This window comes from Orcinus orca, chromosome 1 (assembly GCF_937001465.1).
Source record: "Orcinus orca chromosome 1, mOrcOrc1.1, whole genome shotgun sequence".
Classification (NCBI taxonomy): Eukaryota; Metazoa; Chordata; class Mammalia; order Artiodactyla; family Delphinidae; genus Orcinus; species Orcinus orca.
Genome location: NC_064559.1, coordinates 207,798,973 through 207,826,123, shown reverse-complemented (window position 1 = coordinate 207,826,123; position 27,151 = coordinate 207,798,973). Strand labels below are relative to the sequence as shown.

Below are 27,151 nucleotides of genomic sequence, written 5' to 3'. Positions count from 1 at the left end.
CCCAGGCTTCCTGTGGCTGGTGGACTTTGCTGTGGATCACTCGACAAGTGTGTTACCACTTCTCTTTCTTTGAGTCCTGTGACCTGGGTCACCAGTCTGAGAGAGAGATGATTTGTGTCCACTTGTAGCTTACTGACACTGATTGGAAAAGAGATTAAGATTTTGGTTATGTAAGTTACAATAATGATCAAAAACATCAAGCCCACTCCCCACAAATGATCCAGTTACCCAAATAGTTACTCAGATTACACGTCTTTCTGCCACAGATGGGTGCTTCTTTCCCTGTCCTTTTCCTTTCTGTTTTCTTTACCCACCGGATAGATTCATATGAAGAACTAAACAAGGCCCCGGTATTTACATGTTGAGAAATGAGATCTGTGTTCAGAGGTACCTTGTGGCACACGCAGTTTAGTGAGTGGAGGAGGGGGCAGTCGTTTCTTTGCAGGTTGGGTGTTACAACCCACCTGTCTGTCCTGGACTGAAATATGCCTTTGGAGTGGGGTTTGCATTTTAAATTCAATTTTGAGAACCAGCCATTCGCTGTGAAAGTGAAGTTGCTGGGAAGTTTGTTTTAAAAGATGCTACCACCCTCTTATTTCCATGAATCCAACAAAAATAGCGTGGAATAAAATTTAATTATGCTATACTGAATATTTCATGTGGAATTAAGGGGCAAGAGTTGCCTTTAAAAAGCATTAGGTTTGGAAAGAATAAAGGCTTTGTAGGTTCTTTGAAAGATACTGTAATTAAAGGTTTGCTCACATGTATTTTTCCTTTTTTGAAGAGTTTAAAGAAACCCATCCCTCCCTTCCGAAATTGATTACCTCTCAAACCTCAGCCCTGCTTGGCAGTAAATACGGTGAGGCTGTTGCTTTGCTGATTTGACGGCTTCTTTCTGTTAAATGTAAAATAGGCTTTTAATCTTCTGATTTAGATGTTTAATAGAAAGTAAATGTGTGACTTGCTTTGGTTTCTGCTGAACCTGTATTTAAATCCACACAAACGGTTTGACTAAAGTGAAAACATCACTGGACTAGCTATTTTAAACATTTCAGGATGTAAGAATGCAAAATGGGGTTCCCTTTTAAAAATAGACATGGCTGCTTGCATTTACATAATTACCACTAACCAGTACAACATTTTAAATGGTGACAAACTTAGGGTAGAAAAAGTATCTGTTTTTAAAAGCCTGGTTAAAGGAAGCTGAAAATGCTCCGTGAGCAGCTCTTCGTCTGGAGGGCCTGGGCAGAGCCAGGAAACGGAGTCTCCCGGTCCAGAGGGTGGTGTCGCGGGCGGAGTCGGGTGAGTAGCTCGGGCAGCTTCTTCTGGACTCTCGTCAGGCCTCCCTTAGGCTGGAACTTACCTTTCATTTTGGAGCATGATTATAAGTATTAGTTCCCAAGTCTGCCTTTCAGTTTTGCAGGGGGTGCAGTATTCTCTGTCCACTGTTAAAAGGTGGCTGGTGAGGGTTGAAGTTCACTGTTGGTGGAAAGAGCCTGGAGAATACTTGTGAAAGTGAAGACGAGGGCTGACATCCAAACCCAGCAGTGCTTCAAGCCAGAGGCTCAGGAGTGTCCTTGATTCTGCCCTTTCCCTCAACCCAAACGTGGACTCCATCTGTAGGTCCTTCGGTTCTCCTTCCAGGACGTGTTCCGCTTTGCACGTCTCCGCGGGTACCTCCCGAGTCCAAGCATCCTTCGTTTTCTTTGCCTGGACATCCATCACCTTTTCCCGGGTGGACTCCTCGGCTCCCTGGGTGGGGCCCGGGTGAGTTATTCAGAATGTAATCAGGATGAGGTCACTAGCTTGCTTGAACCCTGCAGTGACTTTCCATCCGTGTGATGTACAGTCGGCCTTCGTGGTCTGGTCCTGCCACGGCTCACACTTCCCACCGTTTGCCCTCCTCCTGGGCACACTGACGCTGCCTGTACCCGGAACACATCAAGTGTGCTTCTCTCCCATTGGCTGTTTCTTCTGTGTGATGCCCTCCCCTCCTCCCCCTCTTGCTATGCTGGCTTCTTCATGCCATTCAGGTCTCCCCTCAAATGTCATCTCCCTAGAGAGGCCCTTCCCGGTCAACCCAATCTAGCATAGTCCCCCTTCATTCTGTCATCTGGCAGGTTTTGTGTGTGTGTTTTTAATAGCATTTATTACTGTCTGGAATGTTTTATCTTTCTTTTCCTTCCTTCTCTCCTCCCCACCCCACTAGAATGCATGCTCTTTTAGGGCAGGGACATTGTCTCCTCAGCTGTATTCCCAGCAGCTAGAAGTGACTGTACATGTGCACAGATCATCACTGGTAAAGTGGATGCAGGCGAGGAACCCCGGAGATCACTGCTGTCCCAGGGGAGTGCTGACCTGGTATAACTGGGCCCCTAGAAGGACAGTCCTGAAGTCCTTTGGGGAACCGTTGAGGAAACACTGCTGTAAACCTTGCCTTTAGACATTGAAAGTTGGCATTCCGGGATTCACGGAATGGCTGTACTTCAGCAGAATGGGCCCGTGTCCTGAGGAGGATGTGAATGTGGTTGCCCCCGCCCATGAAGAGCTCATGTTGCCGGCGTTCTTGGCTCTCAGTGGGCGCCCCCTCAGCGGTGCTCTGCGTCTTTGCTGGGGCCGTGGGACAGGGCGGCGCTGCCTCCCTTGCCAGAGGCTGAATGTGAACTCACTTGCACCCAGCTTGAAAGCCAGGCCTCATTTTCTGTGTTTTCTCCTGTGGCGTGTTTCTTAGGAGCGTGATGGGGACGCTATGTTCAACCTTCATTCTGGGGTGAGGGAACAAATCCGCTAAGATACCGAAACTTTGGTGGGGCTTTCTTTTTGCTGCTTTGGTTTTTCCTCCTGGAGACATCTCAGATTTTTAGGAGGAAAATGTGGTAAGTCTGCTGATACCTAGAAAGTTGGTGACAGTGCCTGGAAGTAGTTAATTGAACCCTTCACGTTCACCTTCCTCAGGGAGAAAAGAATCATATTTCCAGCTCACTGAATCTCAGCTATATCACGCCATTCCATGCTGGTGATTGAAGCATTTACTTTGGTCTCACATGCGCTAGTTGGGGGCTGGGTTGTAGAGCCCAGGAGACCCGTCTGCTAAGCAAAATCTCCCCTGTGCAGCTTTCCATTCTTGCTGCTACCTTGATCAGCACGTTGTTACAGTGGTTAGGCTGTATGAAAGAAACAGTAACTTCTCAGATGATTTGTAGTGAAATGGACCTTTCTGGCACTCGGACCTGTGGACAGAGCCCTTGAGCAGGAGGGCTGAGTCGTTTTCGAGCGTCAGCTCATTGGACTCGGTTTAAGACAGTCTCCCCCTTCCACGTGTGACGGAGCCTCACGCACCCAAGTCAAGGCACTTGACTGCCTGCTCCCGTCTTGCCTGGCCTGTGCAGGATTGAGACATGTGAGGTGAAGGTGGGTAGATAGGGCTGGAAGATGGGTTTTGACCAGTTTATGGAGGGTCCTGTTTGTAAGAAGTGGGCAGCACAGCAGGCAGTGTTCCCACCATGAGTTGCTGGTGTGTGTTTAGGGTCAGCTGGTCGCAGGGAGAAGAGTTGGGAGTGCCTGTCAGTCATTGGTTTCCTAGTTACCGAACACTCAGTAAGCCTGTCTCCACTGGAGCCACTTTTCTCTGATAACAAACACTAGAAACCATCCACTGCATACTCTTAAATGGTCTCGCTTTCCTGATTCGACCCTTTGGTTGATTGCTTTTGAAATTAACATGCTGGCTTAGTCAACTGAATACTCTAAACCTATTCCCGTACATACCTGGCTACTAGTGGTCAATAATCCCGTTAAGTATTTGAAGGGCAGTGACTTTCCCATGTGGCTTATTAGAAATTAGTGTGCATGGTACACTTGACAGTGTGTGTGCTCCTTGTTATTTGTTTGAAAATGAAGCAGACAGGGCCGTCTGATCCAGCTTGAATAAGTGAGGCTGGCCCTTGTTGATGGACACACTGGTTGCATTTCACTGGCCATATTTCCCTGGCCTTGGATGTTAGCAAGGGAAAAGCACTCGTTTACCATTGTTCATCTCTCCTTTCTAACCCTTAAAAGAGCCTAAATGATTTCCTGCTCACGAACTGCTTGGTTGTCTTTTTCTGGTATGTCCTCTCTTGTCTTAGATATTTGCAGACATTTCTGGCTGTCCACCAGCCAGTAACTTCCGTCTTCATTGAAGATGCTGTGTTTAAGTGGTATCTGAAACCCCCCACCGATTCAAAGTGGTTGCCTTAGGAAAGCTGAGATTCCAGTGGTTCAGTTAGTAAGATGCAGTTTTATGTTCCTTGTCTTGGTACTGTGGTTGGCTCATTAAATGTTTCTTATTATTTTTTAAATAGATAAATTAATTTGTTTTTGGCTGCGCTGGGTCTTCGTTGCTGCCCGCGGGCTTTCTCTAGTTGAGGCGAGAGGGGGCTACTCTTCCTTGCGGTGCACGGGCTTCTCATCGCGGTGGCTTTTCTTGTTGCGGAGCATGGGCTCTAGACGTGCGGGCTCAGTAGTTGTGGCTCGCGGGCTCTAGAGCGCAGGCTCAGTAGTTGTGGTGCACGGGCTTAGTTGCTTCCCAGCATGTAGGATTTTCCCGGGCCAGGGATCGAACCCGTGTCCCCTGCATTGGCAGGCGGATTCTTAACCACTGTGCCACCAGGGAAGTCCCTAAATGTTTCTTAAAGTTGGTTGAGAGACTTAAATATTTGTTAAATTTTAGTATGTCCTGATCTAGAGGAAACTAATCATTATGTATACTTTACAAGATTCATCTGTTGCCCATTCCTCAGGTTGGAGTGATGGAAGGAGAGGTTATAAATTCTCTCTTTCAGTCATGTAAGTTAGAGCTCACAGACAGTGAGAAAATGGGCTCGTCATTGGGAACAGTTATTCTGGGTGTCATTGGCTTGTGGGTTGGCCCCTCAGGGTGGTATAGAAGGTTTCCAGGGGGAGTTCAGGGAAGACACTGGAAAGAGATTTCCCGAGTCTCATCTCAGATGGACTCTCCTCTACTTCAGTTGGCCAGGGTTAACTGGCCCAGCTAGCCTGATCCCTAGAAGGGCCACTGGCCTCTTATCACAGAGCAGACCTCCTGGTTGACAACAGGTACTTGGTGGCCATGGAGCCCTGGTTTGTTTTGTTTGAACTGTTATCTCTTAATGGAGTAGTAGCTGATCTAGACCCAGCACCAAGGTGCTCAGGCCTTCCATCCCTCTTCTGTGCCTCAGTGCTCTCGTGAGGATCCACAGGGAGAACCAGGTGGTTTTCTAGGGTCCATGAGATCATCCTCCAGGGTGGGGGAGGGTCTGCCACCCTGGACAGCTCAGCCGCCATCGTGGAAGCGTGGCCAGCCCGCTTATCCATCTTAGATGCACCGAGGGTGATGAATCATAATCATGGCAGTGTAGTGGCTGAGCCTTAGGCCCCAGCCAGGGTGTGCTGGCTTGTAGTGTTTTCCTGATGGATGGAGCCTATTCTGGGAAGCAGCGTATTGTCTCACATGAACAGGCTTTCTAAAATAAATGACCGCTTTCTTAATATTTTCAATCATTTTCTTCAGCACGTGTTTTGTAGCCGTGCTTTGAAAGCTTGCCAAATATATGCCTTTGCACAACTCCCTGTAGGGCTGGATATACAACCAGACCAAGCAGTGTGATTTAAGGTTGAACGTAATTGGGAACTCAGCAATCACTTGCCTTGCATTTGATAGAATGGCAGCGGAGTGCTCTAGAGTTATTTCTCTGTTAAAAAAATTATATATATAACACACAAATGCACATACATATGTAGTCTCACTGCCTCATAATAGAGAAATCACATGTGAAGCTATTGGGCAGAAACACTAGCATGATAAGTAATTACTTGATTTTTGTGATGGAGGCAATTATTAACTTCAAACAGATCCTAGTGGTTGATACCATAGATCTGACTGAGGACGTTAGTCAAATTATATAAGATTGCAGGATGGAAAAAAATCAGATGGGGGCAGAAATACATTTAAAACCCAATCCCTTGTCAAGTCTTTCATCAGTTGATCTGTTTCCTTGTTTTTGTGGACTTCAGTAATTGAGCCATAAACTTGGTGAACTTGATGCTGCCTTCCTGTTCAACAAGGGTCTTTTCAGTTTTTACATTTCAAACACTGCTATGTGTTTATTGTCATTGGATTATTGGTTACCTGTAATTGAGACTTTATCACGTGCCTCCTGTGCTGGTGGAAAAAGTGCTATTAACAGCCCCACTCCCTGGAGCTCTTTGAAAAATCACATGTGAAATCCAAAGTTTGTTTACCAGGCCCACCGAGATCTTATTATCAGAAGCTTATGGTAAATATCCAGGTGATAAAAGGTGGAGAGGCACTAAGACGCCTGCTTCGTTCCCCGGGCTGCTGGTGTTCTGCAGGCTTGTTGCCAACACTGACACCACCGCAGAAAGAGGCGATGTATAGAAGGAGTAACTGAAGCTGTGTGTAGGTTGTCCCGTCCCCCCGAATGCCCGGATGACCGCATCCCACTGCCATGCAGCGAAACAGCCTCCCACCCTCCCTTGTAAGAGGGCGTTAATCTAACAAGAGAAGGAAATGAAACTCTGAGATAAAAATCTGCCATCTCAACTTACACAGTTAAATTTTCTCCAAGGCTTTTCTTTTTTTCCCCCCTGAAATTTGGAACACTTTCTAATCATTGAAAAGCACCTATCCTTTGTAGTTTCAGACAAAGTAATCTATCTCCAGAATGTAACCTGTATTTGCACACAACATGATTATGAAAAATCCTGGGGAATAAATATATACATATATGCAGCACATGAAAGAATGAGTGAATTCAACAAGGCTGCAAGATGTAAGGTCAATTGTATTTCTATATATTAGGAAAAAAAAGAAAAATTAAAAAATCAATACTATTTACAATCGTTTCAAAAACATCAAATACCTTAGAGTAAAACTGAGTAAATGTGTGTAAAGACTTCTACACTGAAAACTACAAAACATTGCTGGGAAGCATGAGAGAAGAGCTGTGTAAATGGAGGGCTGTACTGCGGATTGAGAGATTCAATGTAGTTAAGATGCCCCCTTTCCCTAAAATGATTGATGAATTCTGTGCCATCCTAGTCAGAGTTTAGACAAGTTGACTGTAAAGTTTATATGGAAATGCAAAGGACCTAGAAAAACCAAATCAATTTTGAAAAAGAACAAAGCTAGAAGATTGCAATGCCTGATTTTCAAGACTTCCTACAAAGCTACCGTAATCAAGACAGTTTGGTATTGCAAAAGGATAGACACATAGATCAATGGGATAGAACAGACAGTACAGAAATAGACCCACACATACATGGTCAGTTGATTTTTGACAAAGGTGCAAAGGCAATTCAATGGAGAAAGGATAGTCTTTTCAACAAATCATAATGGAACAGTTAGACATCATATGCAAAAAACATGAACCTCTCGACCCATACCTTGGACCATGTACAAAAATTAACTCAAAATGAATTATAGGCCAAAGTTTAGATTCTAAAACTGTAAAGCTTCCAGAAGAAAAAAGAGAAAGTTTTTGTGACTTTGGAACAAGCAAAGATTTCTTAGATACCAAAAGGCCAATCCACAAGAGAAAAAAAATGTATTTCAGACTTGATCAAAATTTTAAAATTCGAGCTTCCCTGGTGGCGCAGTGGTTGAGAGTCCGCCTGCCGATGCAGGGGACACGGGTTCGTGCCCTGGTCCGGGAAGATCCCACATGCCGCGGAGCAGCTGGGCCTGTGAGCCATGGCCGCTGAGCCTGCGCGTCTGGAGCCTGTGCTCCGCAACGGGAGAGGCCACAACAGTGAGAGGCCACAACAGTGAGAGGCCTGCGTACCGCCAAAAAAAAAAAAATTTTTTTAAATTCTCTTCTTCCAAAGATACCGTTAAGACAATGGAAAGATACAGACTGGGAGGGAACTTTTGTAAAGCATATGTCTAATAAAGGACTTATATTCAGGATATATGAAGAACTCTTAAAACTCAATAGTATGCAAACAACGCAGTTTAAAAATGGGCAAGAGATTTGAATAGACACTTTAAGATGTACAGATGGCGGCAAAGCACATGAAAGAAGTTCAACCTCATTATCAGGGAAATGAGACTAAAAGCCACAATGAGGTACTAGTAAACACCTGTTAGAATGCCTTCAAAACAAAAACAAACAGGGATTTCCCTGGTGGTCCAGCGGTTAAGACTCCACGCTCCCAGTGCAGGGGGCCCAGGTTCGATCCCTGGTCCGGGAACTAGATTCCACATGACAAAACTAAGAGCCCACATGCCACAATGAAGATCCTGTGTGCTGCAACTAAGACCTGGTGTAGCCAAGTAAATAGATATATAAATATATAAAACAAAACAAAAACAAAACCTGGTAACACCAACTCTTATACCTTGCTGGTGGGAAGGCAGAGTGGCACAGCCATTTTGGAAGGAGGTTTGGCAGTGTCTTATAAATCTACCCTGGAAAACAATTGTAAATCTCTACTCACAATATGACCCAGCAATCCCACTTCTAGGTATTTATCTAAGAGAATGAAAAGTTAACGTTTTCAGTGGCTTTATTCATGATTTCCAATAGCTGAAAACCCAAATGGCATTCGTTCAACTGGTGAATGAATCAACACCTTTGTTGGAATACTACTCAGTAATAAAAACAGACTGATACAGTGTGGCTGAATCTCACATGCATTCTGTGAGTGGAAAGAAGCCAGAGACTCAACAGGCTATGTACTGCCTGACAACATTTATCTGACCTTCTGGAAAAGGTAAAACTATACGGAAAGAAAACAGATCAGTGGTTGCTGGGCATTGGATGTGGAGGTGAGTTGACCAAGAAGGGCACACAGGAACTTTTGGGGGTGATGGAAATTTTCTATATTTTGATTATGGTTGTGGTCACACAACCCTGTTTGTCAGAACGTATACACCTGTGCACTTTTGAGCAGTTACTTCATGAAGGAAGATCCCCGGATGGCCAATAAACATGTGGATAGGTGCTGGACATCTGACTCATCAGGGAATACAAATGAAAACCACCATGAGATACCACCTATTAGAATGGCTCAAATAAGAATGACTGCCAACATCAAATATTAGTGAGATTGTGGAGTATTACGTGCATTCAGTGGTACAGCCTCTTTGGAGACCTGTTTGGCACTTTTTATGAAATTGAACATCTACAGTATGATCCAGCAATTCCAGTACCTTAGAAGAAAATACACATTCATGAAAAGACTTGTGCGGGAATGTTCATATAAAGCCCCGAGCTGGAAACAGCCCAAATACCTGTCATCTGAAAAATGGGTAAATAAATGGTTACCACAATGGAATACCACTGAGCAATACAAGGAATGAACTACTGATCTAACCATATGGATGGATCTAGAAAACAAAAGAAGTACAAACCAATCTATGGTGGTAAAGTGGCTTCTTGAGGGCAGGGAGGGCAAGTGACCGGCAAGAGCAAGGAAGCTGCCTCGGTGATGGAAAAGGACTAGATGCCAATTGGGGCTGGGATCACCTGGGCATAGGTAGTTAAAACTCGTCAGATTAAGGTCTCTACATTTTATTGTATGGCAGTTGTACTTTAATGGAAGCGTCTTAAAATCTCACTTGGGTAGACATTTTGTTGAGTCCTGACTTTTTTTAGCTGTCCCTTCTGTTTGGTTATCAATTACGTGCACTTTGCATAACCCATGTTTCTTTCTTTCTTTTTTGCTGTACGCGGGCCTCTCACTGTTGTGGCCTCTCCCGTTGTGGAGCACAGGCTCTGGACGCGCAGGCTCAGCGGCCATGGCTCACGGGCCTAGCCGCTCCGCGGCATGTGGGATCTTCCCAGACCGGGACACGAACCTGTGTCCCCTGCGTCGGCAGGCGGACTCTCAACCCCTGCGCCACCAGGGAAGCCCAACCCACGTTTCTATTCGGTACATGTCGTTGATGTTATCCAGTATTCTCCTGGAGTTAATAGGGAAGGCTCAACTTTCTGACTGATTGATTTGACATGTCTCAAAGCTTCAGAATATCAAAGGGACAGGTAAGTAACCTGTGTTTTTGACCCTGGGTCCCATAGGACCTGACTTTATTTACCCATTTCACCATTTATAGAACCTCAGTGTTGCAAAGAACTTGAAGACTTTCCATGTGCCTTAATCATCGGGGCACCCCCTTCTAGAAGGAAATGTGGCTGGAATTCCAGCCTTATGGATTGAGCTGGATGTGGGGATGGGTTTGGAAAAGAAACTCTTGCTCCAGCTCCTTTAAACCCCAGGGTCCTTGCTTTTCTCTCTGGACTCTCGATGAGCCGTGTCGTCCATGGGCACGGCTTCAACCATCACCACTTTTTGGATGATTCCCAAGGTGTCTGCAGCTCACACTTCTCTTTGAGTTGAGGCTAGTAAAGATCCAGATGTCTACTCTGAACGGCTCTTTCTCGTTTACTCACAAATGTGCTGTTGTTCTCGCTTGCTGTAAAGTTTCTCTCAGACCTTTCCTGCTACTATTTTCTCTTTCCACTTCCCTTCCCGTCTTCTCCTTGACCATAGAAGTCGGGCCTCTGCCTCCCCACCCATTCACTAGAACCTTCTCATTTTAGGACTCTCTGCAACATTTGTTGATGTTAATTGTCCCTTTCTTTCCTCGAAGAAAAACCATCCTCCCCCTTGGTCTGGGACGCCGTCCTCTCTCCTGCTCACCGCACAGACGCTGCCTTTTTCCTGGCTCCCCTTTGAGATTCCAGGGCCTCTGTGTGTGTCCTTGGCCCTCTTTTCTCTTGTAAGAGGACTCTGGCTTAAAAGAAACTGTTTCTTTCTCAAGGTTTCAGTGTCCATTTGTACACCCATGATGCCGCATCTGTATCTTCAGGCCCCGCCTCCCTCCTGAGTTTCACATCTGTGTTTCATTGCATACTGAGCGTTTCACACTCACTGTCCAAACCAAACTCATCAGTCCTCCAGCTACTGTTCCCTCTGGTTCTGGGTGTCCCCTGAGACCAGTAGCCCAGGCCCACCGCTCCTTGGTGCCTTTGGTGCTCTCTGGAGTCTGTGGATGAACATCTGTCAGTTCTGCCTGTTCTTCTTTGTGTCCCTCCCCCTCTTCCGTCTTCTCCATCCCTCCCGCCACTGCCCCAGAGTGGGCCCCCGTGACCCCCTGACCTGTTCCTGGGTCTCCCTGCCTTCTTCCCCCTTTCTCTACGACCCACTTCTGCTCTCAGTTCCCCCCGCTCCGCAGGGTAAAGCCTCAGCTCCTTAGAATGACAGTGAAGCCCTTGGTCCACGCAGTGCCTGCCCCATCTGTCCCTGCGTGATGGTAGCACCCGTGAGGTTCAGTGACATTTACCCTCCTGTGTTATCCTCGTCCCCCAGCAGAATGGGCTGTTCCATGCTTTGGGTTGGTGCTGCACTTCACATACTTCTTTGTTAGTAATTCGTGAGTGTGTATAGACACACCGGGGACAGTACTGGATCTCTCACTCGTGTGTCCTGGGCCCAGACACAGGGCCTCATACACAGAGGGGCTCACATAGGGTTATTGAAGTCCTCCTGGGCAGCCTGGTGGAAGCACCTGCCTCTCCCTCCCTGGAAAGGCTCCACGCTCCCACACTCGGGGCTCCCCCAGGTGCCCCAAGGGGTGCGGAGCTGGTGCTGTACTTTCCTGTCTGAGTGTCTGTGCTCTGGCCACAGGAGCCCCCCGAGTCACCCACCATCTCTTCTGACGACCAGGAGGGACCACTCTGGGATCTGGAAGCTTTCTAGAGTCGATGCTAAGAAGAGGGATTGCCTCTTTCATGTCACGTCCCAAGTGGACCTGGCGATCGGACTCTCCCAGGCTTCCCTTCCTGGGGAGGGGCGGGGAGGAGAATGGAGAGGAACCCACTCACTGCCTGGCGTCCTTCTGCAGGAGGCAGAAAGGTTGGCTCCCAACAGGGGAGTTGTCTTCCACGCCAAGTGCAGGTGCTGTGTCTGGGCTACTGATGCTGATGAGAGATGGCAGAACAGGCCCGTGTCGTGTCTGCTGCTTCTCACTCCTGGCAGGGCCGTGGGTGGGCCGTGGTCTCTCTTCTGGCCTTAAATGAAGTGGCTCTTGGTGCCAGAGAAGAGGCTCTATTCTAGCCTGGTCCTACCCCACTGACACAGAAAGCCAGGGTGGCGGCAGGGATGGGCCGGGGATCGCGGCCCCGGTAGCGGTGGAGCGGGCGTTTTTCTTTGATGTCTTTAATAATTACTGTTTAAGCAACAGAAGGCAGAGTGAGATTGTCTCAGAGGCAGATCAGAGCCACGTGAGTCTGGAGGTTGGCTCAGAAATCTGCCTCTCCTTCTCGCTAGGTGGCCGTTATTTCGATGTATTTTTTATTTTATTTTCCCTCCCCCTCATTTTTGAGTGCGGCAGTCTTTTCCCTAAAGGGAGTGCGGGAGGAAGGTGCTATGTGAAATATTCTCATAGTTATTATTTGCCTGCGGCAACGCAGGTTTCTTCAGTAAGTCAAAATATGCATTTCAGCGAAGTTTAAACCTGCCAGGCTGAGCAGCTGCGGGTGACGGAGGCAGAGCGGAGGTGACCGCTAGGAGGTCGGTGCCGTCTGAGCCGGGACTCGGCCTTGCTGTCCCTGGGGTTGGAAGAGGAAGTGGAGACGTCAGTTTTAGGCCTCAGTATTTAACTATTTGTGATTCGTCTGTTCTAAGTGCTTTGCAGTTTGTTTGCTTTTTAAAACTCCAGTGTGTGGTTTCCACTGCGTCCTTGAGTTGGAGAAACAGTAAGAGTCATGGGCTGTCCTGGCCTGAGCAGCAGCGTCCACCTTCACTATTTGCTGAGTTGCCAGACATCTGGGCCCTGGGACGGAGGAGGGGACACAGTCCCTGACCTCTGGGAACGCTCGCTGCGAAGAGACAGGACAAACCAACTTGCAGCCTCAGCTGCTGCACCCTCCGCCTCCTGGCCGCCCACCTCCCTTGGTCCCCAGGTTCGTGGGAGGGGCGCAGAAGTTTTGAAGGGCGAGAGTGGGACGCCGCAGCTTAATTCAGGAACTCGGGCGAAGCCTGCTGTGGGGTGAGCTTCAAGTGAAGGCCAGGCAGGAGTCCTGGGCCTTGTCCAAACTGCCGCTTGGTGACCTTCCGGAGCTGGGGCACCTCCCGGGGCTCATGTGACTCTTGCCAGGTAGCGAGCTGGCATGGTTCCCTGGGTTGCCGGTCCCTTCCCTGCGAGACACCGAAGGCTCTGGGAGGGGGAGCAGCGGGTACTGGGCCAGCCTGACAGGGAGGATGGGCAGCCACCCAGGCAGGGACTGTGGCCCTGACTTCTGAGAGAGAGAGCCAGCCTGCCTGCCCTCTGCGCTTGCCCCCAAACAGAAGCCAGCGCGAAGCCCAGCTGAGATCCCATCACGCTTGTGGTGAAATCTGGAGCCCGCCCGTGACCTCCGGGCCTCGGGTGGTCTGGCTTCAGCTCCTGTGTTCTTGATGGCTGTGTACTTGTGTTCCTTCTGCCTGGAACCCCAGACCGTTCTCACCATGCCTCCTCCCCTCAGCTCTGCTCAGATGCCCCGTTCACATGGCTCCCCTTGTCACCCCATCGAAGAGCACCCCTCACCCTGTGTGTCTGCTGGTTTTCTTCAAGGCGCCTCAGCTGCCTGACACGCACCACCTCCTTGCGTCTTATCCGTCTCCCTGGAGATAAGGCACAGGAAGGGGTTTTTAATGCCCAACCTCCACTGTGGCCCCTGGCCTTCCGAGCCTGGCAGAGTGGGTGCCTGGCCTCTGTGGAGGACTCCCAGCTGCTCTCCATGCTGCGCAGGTGGATGGCCGGGGCTTTTGTCTTTTTTTTTTTTTTAAGTAATTAATTAATTTTTGGCTGCGTTGGATCTTTGTTGCTGCGTGTGGGCTTTCTCTAGTTGCGGCGAGCGGGGACTACTCTTTGTTGCCGTGCGCGGGCTTCTCATTGCAGTGACTTCTCTTGTTGTGGAGTATGGGCTCTAGGCGCACGGGCTTCAGTAGTTGTGGCGCGTGGGCTCAGTAGTTGCAGCGCACGGATTCAGTGGTTGTGGCGTGTGGGCTCAGTAGTTGTGGCTCGCGGGATCTAGAGCGCAGGCTCAGTAGTTGTGGCGCACGGGCTCTGCGGTGTGTGGGATCTTCCTGGACCAGAGCTCGAATCCCTGTTGCCTGCACTGGCAGGTGGATTCCTAACCACTGCGCCACCAGGGAAGTCCCGGTGCTTCTGTCTTGCTCCCACCATGCAGCCCTTTTACCCACAGCTTATCTGTTTCCTGGCACACAGGACACTTTGCAGCTCACTGCAGATGCTAAGCTAGAGTATTCAAGAAGCAGAGTGAAAGAAAGTTCAGTGCGTTTTCCCCAAGAAAAGGTTTTTGTGTCAGCAAATTGGCAACTTGCTCACCTCCTGATTCTCCCCATAAATTCAAGCCTCTTAGGACACTGGTCCTGTCACCCTTCTCCGGGTTTGGCACAGTCTGAGTTCACAGTCGTGAACCAAAATCTGCATCCATTTTATTTTCTTGGAGTGGAGTTGGGAAGGTGGACATAAAATTTTTTAAAATACGCCTTGATTCAACTTTCATAAAAATACTATTCACGAGGCATTGTGTACGATGTTGTGAGACCAGACTCTACAGGTAGCTGGGAATCTGTCCTGAGATGCTCCTTGCCTCGTCCTCCCAGCACTACTTAGTGGGACAGTCTTTGCCAGCCTCCTGAATGTGCAATTTTTCACCAGGAGTTGTTATTGGCAGGTGAGCGTGAAGTATTAATTTAGCCAGATTCTAGCATCTTCAGAATCACACATGAGTATTGAGAAATCATTGCTGAAACTGCTCGATCAATTTAAATTTAATTAAAAGGCATCGAATCAAAGAATAACATGGTGAAGTACAATAATAACCACAAGCATCCTGGTCATTTTACATCCTAATCCCTTTTCTGTTTTTTCCATGGAGGCAGGTAGGATTAAGCAGGCTGACTTGCACGTTCTCTTTTACTCTCCAGGAAAATGAGGATTTCCTTGCCTTGAGAGAAAAAATTTGTCTGCTTTGGTCGTCCGAAGTATTATATGTGGGCTTTTAATAATTTAGATGAAAGGGTGCGTGAAGTAAAGTCACCTCATATTCTTTATTCGGATAGAGTATTTCTGAATTAATGCAAAATACGTGTGAAAGGTCAGTTTTGCCTCCCTGTTCCAGCTGCATTTGGAAGAGAAATACGACTAACTCTTCTTTCTAAGCAAAAATCATAGAAATGCTGCTGGCCCCTTGGGGCGGGGCGGGAACAGCCACCATCTGGAAATTCATAGCCAGAAAGGGCCCGCCTCCGGGCTGCTGGGCCCCGGGGCCTCTCCAACAGGGGCGCAGTTCCCAGGTGAACGTGCTCCACCCTGAGGTGGGGCCCTAGAGCAGACCCCTGGGTCAGTTGGCGCAGCTGAGGACTGAGCTATACCTGGCAGAGCTGCAGTTGTGTGCGAGGGGGAGAGAACGCTGGGGTAGAGAAGGCTCTAGTCCTCCTAGGAGCTGGTGCGGCTGTAGAGCTGTTCATTTGTAATGTGGGTCTAAGCGCAGCAGGTGGGGTGGCCCGCCAGAGGCAGCCCTGTGACAGGTGAGGCCTGGGTGCACCCACCTGCCTCCCTGGGGTGACCTCAGATCGTGAGTGTGACCCGGGTGAAATTAATACGTGTGCGCGAAAAGACTTGTGAAAAGCTCCCGAGTGAGCTGTCCGGGTCTGGTTCTTTCGGGCTCAGCTCTCAGAGGGGATGGCGGCTTCTGCGTTTCCTCCCTCCCATGTTACCCTAACACCAAGGAAGGTTTCCTGCATCTGCTCTGCTCTTCACCCTGAGGGCGGCCCAGCCTGTTTCGAGCTCTGAGCAGCTAACCTCGTCCCGCTCACTGGTCCCCGAGTCCGTGGGCCTTTCACGATGTGCCATTGTGGGGTCTGCAGCCGTCCCTTCTCTGCTCTTGGCTTTATCTGTATCGTGACTGGGCCCTGGGGTCTGGCCACACCCCCTCACTGCCCTTGTGGAGCAGATGTGCTGAAGCAGTGTTAACTTTTTTGGGGCCCAGGTGGCTGCTCAGGGATCGAAGGGACACTTTGTGTATCTTCTTCTGCTGGGTCATCATTGAAGTTCACCATCCAGGTGATTCCAAAGCCGCCAAGGGCTTTACCTAGGCGACCTGCTGGGAAAGAAAAGAAGGGTTGTCATGTCAACACACCAGAATGGTAACCTTTTTTCTTCTTTTTTCCCCAGTTATCTTCCAGCTTCTGCATGGGTAGAGTCACCTGGGTGGCCCAAAACTACCCGTGTGTCTCTTTGGAGCCAGGCTGGAGCATAACTTTGCAGGGTTAACCCTCTCTACTGAAATGTTTCTGCTGTATTTGAGGCTTACAAGATGAATATATATATATATATATATTTTTTTTTTTTTTTTCTTGGAAGTGGGGAGAAATGCTGGTCTTGTTTCTTTTCTTTTTTTTCATTCAGTTTCTTATTTATTTATTTATATTTCCCCCCACTTTATTTATTTATTTATTTATTACATCTTTATTGGAGTATAATTGCTTTACAATGATGTGTTAGTTTCTGCTTTATAACAAAGTGAATCAGCTATATATATACATATATCCCCATATCTCCTCCCTCTTGCATCTCCCTCCCTATTTATTTATTTTTAAATTGAAGTATAGTTGATTTACAACGTGTTTCAGGTGTATAGCACAGTGATTCAGGTATATATCCATCTATCTATGTATCTATGTATCTGTCTATCTGTCCTTTTTCAGATTCTTTTCCCTTATAGGTTAGCTGGTCTTGTTTCTTGAAGGGAAAATGCTAAAATGACTTGATGTGATGTTTGGAAGCAGCCCTCTGCTTAACTTGTGTCCCTCCAGCAGGTCGTGGTTTGGGAAGGCCACCACGTCCTCTTGGTCCATCTTTGTCTCCTGTGTTTGCAGAGCGCAGCGAACAGGGTCAGGAACCCACGCTGACTCTTTAATGGGGAAGTATTTAAAAGCTGGAGCTGAGGGCTTCCCTGGTGGCGCAGTGGTTGAGGGTCCGCCTGCCGGTGCGGGGGACGCGGGTTCATGCCCCGTTCCGGGAGGGTCCCAAGTGCCGCAGAGCGGCTGGGCCCGTGAGCCGTGGCTGCTGGGCCTGCCCGTCCGGAGCCTGTGCTCCGCGGAGGGAGGGGCCGCGGCGGTGGGAGGCCCGCGTATGGCAAAAAAAAAAAAAAAAAAGCTGGAGCTGTGCTCTCCTGTCCCCTAGCGGGTCTCTGCATGGGACCCTGTGGTTAGCTGGGTCCGGGGTGCTTTGGGCCTGGCCCCCAGGCCGCCAGCCATTCCGGCACCAGCACTTCTTGCGGGGCTTCCGGCAGCTCGGAGCCTTCTGCTGGGAGAGCTTTGTTTGTCATTGCTCGACAGCCAGGAAACTGAAGTGGCGGGCGAGGCACGGACCTGAAAGGTGGCTGCGTGTCCCCATTGCCGTCCTCCAGGCTGTCATCCTAAATTGCTGTACACCTGCTAATGAGTTGATGAGGCATCACCTTGCGTTTGGAGCAGCTGCGTTAATTACATCCTCACAGCCGTCCCCTGTGCCCACCACTCCTGGCAGCTTCCTTTGCTTTAAATTAATAGACCAAATTAGAGGGAAATGGGGAGGGTGTCCCTGGAGGCCAGATGCCCTCTGCTCCCCGGACACAGATGATGACTTTTGTTAAGGACCAGGAAGCGCAGTCCATAAGGCGGTCCCTGGAGGGTGTTGGGGCGCCCGGGAGGCCACATGAATGAAGGTGGCTCCTCTGAGCTGGGAGGGCCCTGCCTGTGCTCGTTTTCTTTGGCACCTCGTGCCCTCGTGGGCGACGGGGAGGAGGGGGCTGAGCGATTGTCCCACCTGCTGGCAATTATCGTCCATCCAGAAAATAAGACCTTAGTGACACACCTGAAAGCCTGGAAACAAAGCTCATCTGCAGAGTCTTTGCGTGTGTTTTGTCATCTCTAAATGCCCCGAAAGGTAGACCAACAAGGGCAGAGCAGGTCCAGGACCCAGAGCCCTCCTGCCAGGCCCCTCTCTTTACCGCATCCCTGCCTCCGGCTGTAAGGACAGGCAGCCGAGTCTGTGGCTTGAGCTGCGGAGGGCAGTTAACTTCCCTGAGCTATTTTCATCATCTGAAAAATGGGAACACCGAGCCTGCCTCTTGGGTCTGCTGTGAAACGTAAGCCCTCAAACTTCATTACTTCTCTCTGCTTCCGTGCCTGCTGTCTGCTTCCTGCCCTGTGCCCAGCCTCAAGCTTATTCCTGGCACACGCTAGGTGTTTGGTACATATTTGCTGAGCAAGTGAAAGTGACAGTGATTTGCACAATGGTAGCTAAGGACGCCCCACCCCTTATCTTCCTGAATCCCTGCCCCCTTGCCTCCCCTCCCCTGCCCTCCACTGTAGCTGTAACTGTAGGGCCAGAGGTGATGGCCAGGGTGTTAGGATCCCTCAGGTGGTGGGTGGCCTGGAGGGGTGAGCAGTACAAGCCTGGTTTGAGAAGCATAAGGAAGGCTTTGCCTCCCTACTTTTTCACTTCAGTTGCTTGGGTTTCATCTGGATTAGCAGGTATTTTAGGAGCCTCCCAGAAAGTCACACACACTTGAGTTCACTGGCTGGGGTAGCCATAACCCTGAAGGTCAAGTCCTTTCCGATTGGCTGCTGCAGCATGCTTCGCAGGCCAGCAGGGTAAGCGGCAGTGGTGTCCCCGTTTGTTTCTGAATAAGACATTATTCCCAAGAAGTCACCAAGTGTGAAAACGTGTGTTATCTTGCTAATGGGACACTAATGAAATATTAAAGTGCATCTCTCTTCCTGTCAGTTTCCTGGGAGCCACTCCATCCTCTTGATTCTAGTCTATCTTTACATAAAGAGCCCCAGGGAATTAACATTTCTGATACTTTTCAAAATAACCTTGGTATTTCTGCTGCCGCAGTGGAGAAGTTCGTAATTTCCACTTGGTGACCGGCTGGGTTGAGACGCTCTCCCTCTGCAGGGGGTGCCCTACCTGGGGGGGGGGGGGTCCCTTTGGTCAGTCCTCCCAGCACCTGTCCTCCTGGCTGACAGCTTCTCCCAGCTCCCTTGTGGTCCCCACTGTCTCCCTCTCAGCAGAAGACTTGACCCCAGTGCGCAGGGGATACTCTGTTGTAGCCACTCTGGGCTGAGCCAGGCCACTGCCAGTTGCCATACATGGGTCACAGAATACTTCCCACTACCCGGTCAGGCAGCTGGGGAGGCGTTTCTGTTTCCACTTTGCAGGAAAGGCAGCTTGGGCTCCATGAGGTTAAGTGGCCTGCCCAAAGGTACCCCGCTGGTAAGTCAGAGGCAGGATTTGAACCCAGCCCACGCCCTGTAACGCCAGCGCTGGGCTGCTTTCCCCAGCAACCCCGTCCAGCTACAGGTGTGACCTACCCAGGTTGCCGTCAGTGTGCCATGCCCTTGAGTGAGTCACGTTATCTATGCTTCAGTTCCCCCTCTCTGAAAGGGCCTAAGTGCCACCCTTCCTTCTCTATGTGTGAACGTTCCTGGGGACAGAGGCCATGGAGGAGGGGTTGGACTTCTGGGGCCAGTTTCTCCCCCTGGCCTCTAGATTGGAGCCCTCATCTTTGCTCTGGCCGCCACATCCTCTGGCTCAGATGCTTGGGGAGGTTGAGTCCCCTACACCCCCCACCTGTGAGTCCCACACAGCTGGACACTAGCTCCATCAGGTTGCTCATTGCACTGCTGGGGAGCCTGTGGGTCCCCCCAGAGCCACTTGCCTTTGGGGTTCCCCACACCCCCATCCTTGTTGGGGTGCCCTCCCCAGCACAGTGCAGTCATGGCAAGGGAGGCATTCTGCTTGATCCCCGGGAGTTTTTGGCCAGGTGCTGGCCCCTGCCTAGAGTACCTTGCTCCTCCCTCACCCCACTTAGCTTCTTCCAGCAGAGACTCAGGTCAGCTTCTTCCTGGAAGCTTCCACTAACTGTTCCCTACCCTGAATGCTGTTCTTTCTCTTCCTGAGTGTTTCTAAGTTGCTTTATGGATGAGCATTTCTGTGTGAGCCCCTCAAACTGTGCTGTGCCGGGCTCCGCACTCCATGCTGGAGACCAAGCTGAGGAACGGGCAGAGGAGGGAGATGTGGGGAGGGGACCAGGAGAGACTCGCAGAGGAGGTGGCATGGATTTTGGTTCTGAAGGCAGAGTAGGGTGTTTGAGAGGTAAAGAGGGGGCCCTTCCTAGGGGAAGGAATAGCACAAATGCAGGCATGGGAGCAGGCAAGGATGGATTTGGAGGCAAATGAATAGTCCGTTTTGTCTGGCGCACAGGGTTCGTGTCAGCATCTCGAGAGGGGGCAAAGGCCCTGCACTAGGGCAAGGGTCTCTGTAAATGGTCTAAACTGCCTGTGGGGGTGCTGAGCATAATCACACTTGATCATTTCTGAGGGATTCTGGTTGCTGCCTGCCTCCCCCAGTTGAATGTAGGTTGCAAGAAGGCAGGGCTTTTCCACTGTTGTGCCTCTGGTGTTAGGACAGCACCTGATACGTTTAACAAGTACTGAATTCTCAAGTAAATGAATGTGCACTTGAATTAAGGCAGAGCAATTCACACACAGAGCTACTAGCTAGGATGGCCTAGCTAGTGGCCATCCATGGCCATTTATCGTGGCCTCTGCCCAGTGGTACTAGTTGTAGGCCACATGGGGTGCTCTCAGTCTCTTCTCAGCGCCTGGTCCCAGGCAGACCCATAGGGAGGGTGGCACAGGTGCATGGTTGGGTCACAGACCTTTCCCTCTTTGAGATGCAGCCCGCTTAGGCCTGGCTTGCGGAAGTCGGGGCTTTTAGTTCAGCAGGTCTGAGGAAACGGGGAGCCCCTGTTAGCCAGGGAGGTGCCAGGAGCCACCAACTCTGGGGCCAGTGTTCTGCTGCTTTCTCTCCCCTCCTCAGGAACACATTCTTGTCTCCATCCCACCAGCTTTGTCTTTTGAAGAAAAATTAAGTCTTATTTATTTTTAAAACCAAACCACTAGGGAAATGTGTCACAGTCTTGAAACAGCAAACAGACAGGCTATGTTATCAAGTAATAAGTTGGTAAAAACGCAACAAGGTCCTTAATAAAACGATAAGGTGCCTGAACTGCGGCAAGAACAATGCATGTCACACAAGCGGTATTTGGTGACGGGGGGCTGTCCCGTTTTTTGCTCTAAAGGAGTCACAGCTCGCCCCTGAGTTGCTGACTTTTTCTCCTTTGACCTTCATGTTGCCAAGGGATTGTTTCAACAGAGCTCTGTTATTACAGGGGACAAAGTAAGCAATACTGGGTTTAGGCTTTCATTCTATTTTGTTTTATGGAAACCAGATTTTTCCAAAGCCAGTACTTCATAACTCTCTTAATTAATAAGCAGCGAACAATTCCTCTTTCGCTGTTCATTCCTGAATACTAGCATACAGCACAGTCAAAATCCCCTTTCCCTTCAAGGGTGAGTGTCACTGCAAGATTGTCTTGTCACTCTGCTGACTCTGCTGCAGACAGCCTCAGGGCTCATCACGGCTGCCAGTTAGAGGGGAGGTTTGCTTCCCCTGCCAGTGTGATAGCGCTTCTTATGTTTTTGCAGGGTCTCCAGGCTGAAAGATGTCATGTGTGAGAATTTTAAGAAATGCGCGTGCACATCCTGACGGCCAGAAATGAATATCCGCAAGGACCTTTTCAAAGTTTTTATCGAAACTACCTCCCCCAACTCTACATCTTAAAGTAGCTTCATGCCCTTGTACATAAAACAAAACCACGCAAAACAAAGCCCCAGAGGCCCCCTTTCCCCTTCTAAATTAGTGACCCTCCTGGATTTTGTTTTACTTCCAGTTTGTGGAACATGTTGTAGTGATCTTTCAGACAAACAGGAGGCTGGCAACGAACAGAAACAGCTCTCCTCACACCCCACCAGCTCATAGGCGGGTCAGGTGAACCTGCCAGCCTGCTGGTATCTGTGTACTAAGAGAATCTGGTACCTTGGAGGGCTCTGGTTTGGTGCGAGGGAGACTCCCTGTTGCCAGGATAAGCCCTGGCCACGTGAAATTCAGCCTCACACAAACTCTCCTGTGCCATCTCTGACCCCAATTTTAGCACCAGGTTTCTTCACTTTCTAGGATTCACACACAAAGAACCAGTGTCCAGAGGCAAGTGACATAGGCCTTAAACTTGCTGCCATCCTTAATTTCCTCATTCATAAACTTTCCTTAGAAAACCCAAATCCCCGTTCCTCTTTTTAAATAGATTCCTGCCTTCAGCCCCGATGGCCAGTAGCAGACAGCTATTTCCCAATGGACGAGAGAGACTCCTTCATCTTCTTGGTCTTGGTTGGGATGAGGTTCACGTGGCCATCCACACACTTGGTCACGGAACTCTCCAGCTGCCGCTTCACCTGAAGCTCTTTACTCCCCGCGTCTATTGAATCTCTGGCTTTGTCGTTGCAGTGTATAGTGCACAGGGCCAGGCGGTCCTGGAACTTCTCCAACTCGCAGGTCACCAGGGCCTGGGCTTGAGCCAGAGGTGCATGGCAGCGCTCAATGCACTGGTGCACTTGCTGCATGGATGCCTGGTCGTCCTCACAACAGCCGGTGCTGCACCGGAACGTGAGGCCCTGCATCTTCCGGATGTTCTCTCTCCAGACTCTTCACCACAGAGTCCACCGCCTCCTGCACCCGGAGCTGCTGCAGCTCTGCCATGGCGACCCCGCGCAGCTCCCTGCCGCGCCGGCGCCCACATGCTCACCAGCTTTTTATCTTAATTTACGAGCCTGCTGTAGCACCAATGGAGACATACTGTACTGCCTGGGAAAAAAACCACAGCCGAATTCTAATTCTGTACGATTCAAAGGCACGCCTTTGGCCGGAGCTGCTTCAGAAATAAGAAAAGTAGGAGACACAGCCCTGCTCGGGCTTGCCGGACTTGTCAGGGAGCCTCGTCCTGGCCGTCTCCTACTGGCCTTGGGCTTCATGAAGCCTTCTGATTTATTTTTCTAGTCACTATTTTTTGAAAAAAGAAAAGCTGCCTTAACGGCAACTTTTAAAATCCAGGAGCTTTGGATTCCTCCACTTTGTCAGGCGAAAGTGGATTCATTTAGGTAGTTTTAGCCACAAAAATGCACATATTTATGAAGGTTTCAAAAATTAGATTTTTCACCTCTTTTACTCCGGGAACCTAAAAACCAGACTTGGAAGATAATTTTTGTAGTGGGGCATGTGCATTCAGTCAACTAAGAAATCTAGCAGTTTTCGAAGGTCTCAGAATTTCTGCATCTCATAACTCCTTTGTCTGGTCCTCTTGGGGACTTGCTCCTGAGTTCTTTTCCTGCCCAGCCTCCTGATTCGGAGGTGAGGTGTGGGTGTGACTGCAGTTTGAGAAGTTTCGCAAGAAGGTGAGGAGTGGCCAGAGGAGGGGGGATGGGGAGAATAGAGCTGAGCGAGCCTTGCTTTTCAAGATGGGGGAGCCCAGCGCAGCCTGGATGGAGAGGGAGGGCTGGACTTTCTTTGCTGGAGGCAGGTCCACGGGCAGAGCCTGGGGGCGAGAGGAGGTGGTGTGCCGTGGAGGGCGTGAGGGCCCACGTGGTGAATGAGCCAGAGGCAGCCGTGGGCCTCTGGCCTCCCCCTCCAGCAGCTGTGGCCACTGGCATGGTGGGAGACGCTGGTCTGGGGAGGAGGATAGAGTCAGTGATGTTCACGGTCGCTGAGGAAGCGAACAGGCAGCCCTGCTGCTGACCAATCCTTTCTCTGAGGCCGGGGTCTGGAGGCGGGGTAGCCCTCCACCTTACAAACAAGAGTCTGGTCCCAGCATCATGCCACTCCCAGACGCCGGCGTGGGACCGATGCCCCCCTCCCCAGCCCGGTCTGTGGCCGGTTGCTCTCTGGTGGGTCCCTCACGCTGGGTGTGGGCAGTGGAGCCCCCAAATCTCCAGGGCACGTCCTGTGAACGCCCTCCTGTTCCCAGGCCCAGCTGCCTCGGAGGTGACCACGCTGCCTGGGAAGGGGTCGAGAAGGGGGCCGGGGTACACAGTGTGTCTGCGTTCTTCCTCTGTGCTTTCTCCTGCCACCGGGTGGGAATCCCCAGGACAGTAGAAATCTCCGGGTGTCTCCCTGGCTGGGGCTCCCCCACCTGTCAGCGCAGAGCCAGGCCTTTCCCAGGCATCACAAAGTAGGAAGCGCATCTGTTTTCCAAGAAAGGACGCTGAGAGAGATGGCCAAATTGAGTTAGGAGTGCCAGGAATCCAGACCCACGAGTTCCTGTAAGGCTGCCTTACCTCTGAATTACAGCTGCTTGCCGCGTTTCTGCAGGGAAACCGAGCCGCTCTCCCGCGGCATTTACAACGGCTTGATTTGCGGGCCCGCGTGCTCGCTGCGCACTGCACAGCCATTCTCTCTCCGCCTTTAAGCTTTTAAGCCTTTGCCTTATGAATGAGGCGACTGCTTTTCTAGGTTCCCTGGGCTTTTTATATGAGGTCCTTTTCTTTCTTCTCTGCTGGTTTCTCCGTAAACATGTTCTGAACACCTACTCTGTGCAAGACCTGTGACGGGCTCCCCAGGGGTCCAGAAACGAACTTGTCAGAGTTCCGGGCCTCAAGGACTTTGCATTCAAGGGCGGGTGGGAGGGGAGATGCCCAACATGCAGAGAGGTTCCCTACTCGGTGTCCCCACTGAGCAACCCTGTAACGGACTTATTCTGCGCTGACGCCGTGTGAAGTGCTCGGGCCTAGTGCTGATGGCCAGGACCGACGAGGACCCCGAGCTCACCCCGTGGGGAGGGGGCGGTGTGTCGGGGGTAGGAGGACAGGATCACAGACCACTCCTGGAGCCCACAGCAAAGCCCGTGTGCTCTGGTGGGGGGGTCAGGGATGGTTTCTCTGAGTGAGCGATGGCTAAGCTGAGACCTGGGGGCTGAGCAGGAGGTCGCAGGTGAAGGGGGCAGGGGAGAGGGAATTGTTCCAGGCAGGTGGAGTTACCCCGTGAAGATGTGGCATCCAGAGAGAGCACGGCGTGTCCGAGAAACCGCCCGAAGTCCAGAGAGTGTGCAGCGTGGAGCGAGGCAGAGGTCGGGGTGCTGGAGCTGTCTCCGCCCCAGGCGGAGCGGAGCCCCGACGGCGGCGGCCAGCGTGTGTGACGAGCCTGGGGAGACACCGGGGGGCCCGGGTCGGGCGGCTGATGCGATTTCTGTTGCTCGGAGGTAGGGCCACGGTGGCAAGACCGTACGTGAGGAAAACTGTTCAGAGACCCTGAACTTGCTGCCATTAATCTCAGTGACAACTGGGCCAGAGTGGGAGAGAAGTGACAGGTTCGAGACATTGTTAAGGAGAGGACTCTGTAGGACTTGGTCATCAGTCCGACCTGGAGGGTGAGGGCCGGAGGGGAGCCAGCACAGCTCCAGGGCTTCTGTCTTGGCCTGCTGGGCTGGAGGAGGTCGCGTTCACTGCCACGTGGGACCCCGGGGTGTACGGAAGCCTGCGGTTCGAGGCCCCTAGGAGACACCCGCGGGCAGTAGGATCTGTGAGCGTAAAGCTCAGAATCAAGGAGGGCCTGGGAAATACAGCTTCGGGAGTAGCAGCAGCTACAGCCCGGGGAGTAGATAGACACCCCCAAGGGGCGCAGTGGAGTGAGAGGGAAGGAGAGCCTCAGGGAGCCCCCCAGAGACACAGCATTTAGTGGGAGACAGAGGGAGAACCGCCAAGCAGCAGCAGCGAGGCCTTCTCAAGGGGGACGTTCGCCCTCTTTGGTGCAGGACAATGGCAGGACCTCAGAGACCCTGGGGCCCTGGGAGAAGACGCGGGTCACTGGACCAAGTGGCCCAGCAGGACCACAGCAGAGAAGCAGGGAGGAGCTCGGTCTGCCTGGGACCTAGGTTGGTGGGGCTGCGTCAGACCCAGCACCTGGGGGCCCAGACCCCCTGAGGCCCTGGGCCCTGCTCGCCTGCCTCTAACTTTCCTGCTGTGGCGAAGGCCTTCCCAGCTCCTCTCTGCAAAGAATTATGCACTTCTTCTTGACTGGAGCTCATGGAGCGGCCCTGACGCCGGAGAGAGAAAATATGTTTGAGGAAGAGGAGCCTTTCCCCCAGTCCTGAGCCGGCCGCTCTGGACGAGAAGCCTGCTCTTTTAATCTGAAAGAACTTTACGTTTACGCTTGACTGAAGCTCAGGCCACTTTTGTCCTGGGAGCCAATGGGAAGCCGGGGTTTGGGTAATCTATGCGAGGCCCCTTAGCTGCCCTGCATCCATCATCCCAAGTGACAGAATTTACATCATTAATCATTGGTGGCAATAGAAAAGTCATTGGAATAGAATGTTGTCACAGGATAAATGTCTCCCAACTGCATATAAATGTCTTGGCTTTACTGTACTGTTTGTGCTCGAGAAATACTGTGGTGGCTTCAAAATGGTATTTATGTGGCGTCAGGAAGCCATCAACACAGCCTGTCCTGCCCACACCCCCTCCCAGGGAAGCCTGGACCCCCTCAGGGGCCTCAGCCTGGGGCCACCGCACACCTGGATTTGGGCAAAGGGAGGGATGCTGCCGGCTCCCGGGTGCCTTAGGGTGGCCGATGCCGTGAGGGTTAGAAAACGCTCCAGCCCAGTAATCCTGCCGTGACACCCTGGTCGTCGTCCCATGGCTAGAGGGATGTGCACCTTCCCTCTCCATGGCCACAGACCCTTTGATGCAGGGGAGAAAAGGATGTGAACCTGGCTGGGTTGCAAGGCCAGAGGGCCAGACGCTTCCAGGCGGCTTCACCGTTTCAGAAATCAAGCCCACAGCGTTTTTCTGGCTGGCGTCTCTCTGTTCCGTGACCTGGAAACACGCTGTTTTTGGAAAGTGCAGATCTGCTGACAGACACCCTTTTCTGGAGGTTTGTGTGTTTCTCTCTGGGGCGAGCCGCCCTGCCTCGGATGGGCCAGATGCTGCTGGAGAAGGCGCTGGGCTTAGGAAGCGAGGCCCTTTTTGCTGGGATTTGAAGGAACTTTTTCTGCTTGAGCCTCAGGTTCTTCGTCCACTCAGGGTTCCTGGAGCCCTGCAGGGCCCGGTGGGAGGAGTGGGCACCCCCAGAAGCGGGGTGGGCACGCCAGGGGCCTGAGGTAGGCGGCTGCCTCGGGTGGAAGGACTTGCAGGCCTGTTA

At 50.9% G+C, this 27,151-nt stretch overlaps 1 protein-coding gene and 1 pseudogene across 18 annotated transcripts in view; one reads left to right on the top strand and one right to left on the bottom strand.

Annotated features, from left to right (window-relative positions):
• Positions 1-27,151, top strand: part of CAMTA1 (calmodulin binding transcription activator 1) — an 894,219-nt gene that overhangs the window by 108,691 nt on the left and 758,377 nt on the right. The gene's annotated exons all lie outside the window — the stretch shown is intronic.
• On the bottom strand, positions 22,276-22,723 carry LOC101274032 (protein FAM136A-like; annotated as a pseudogene).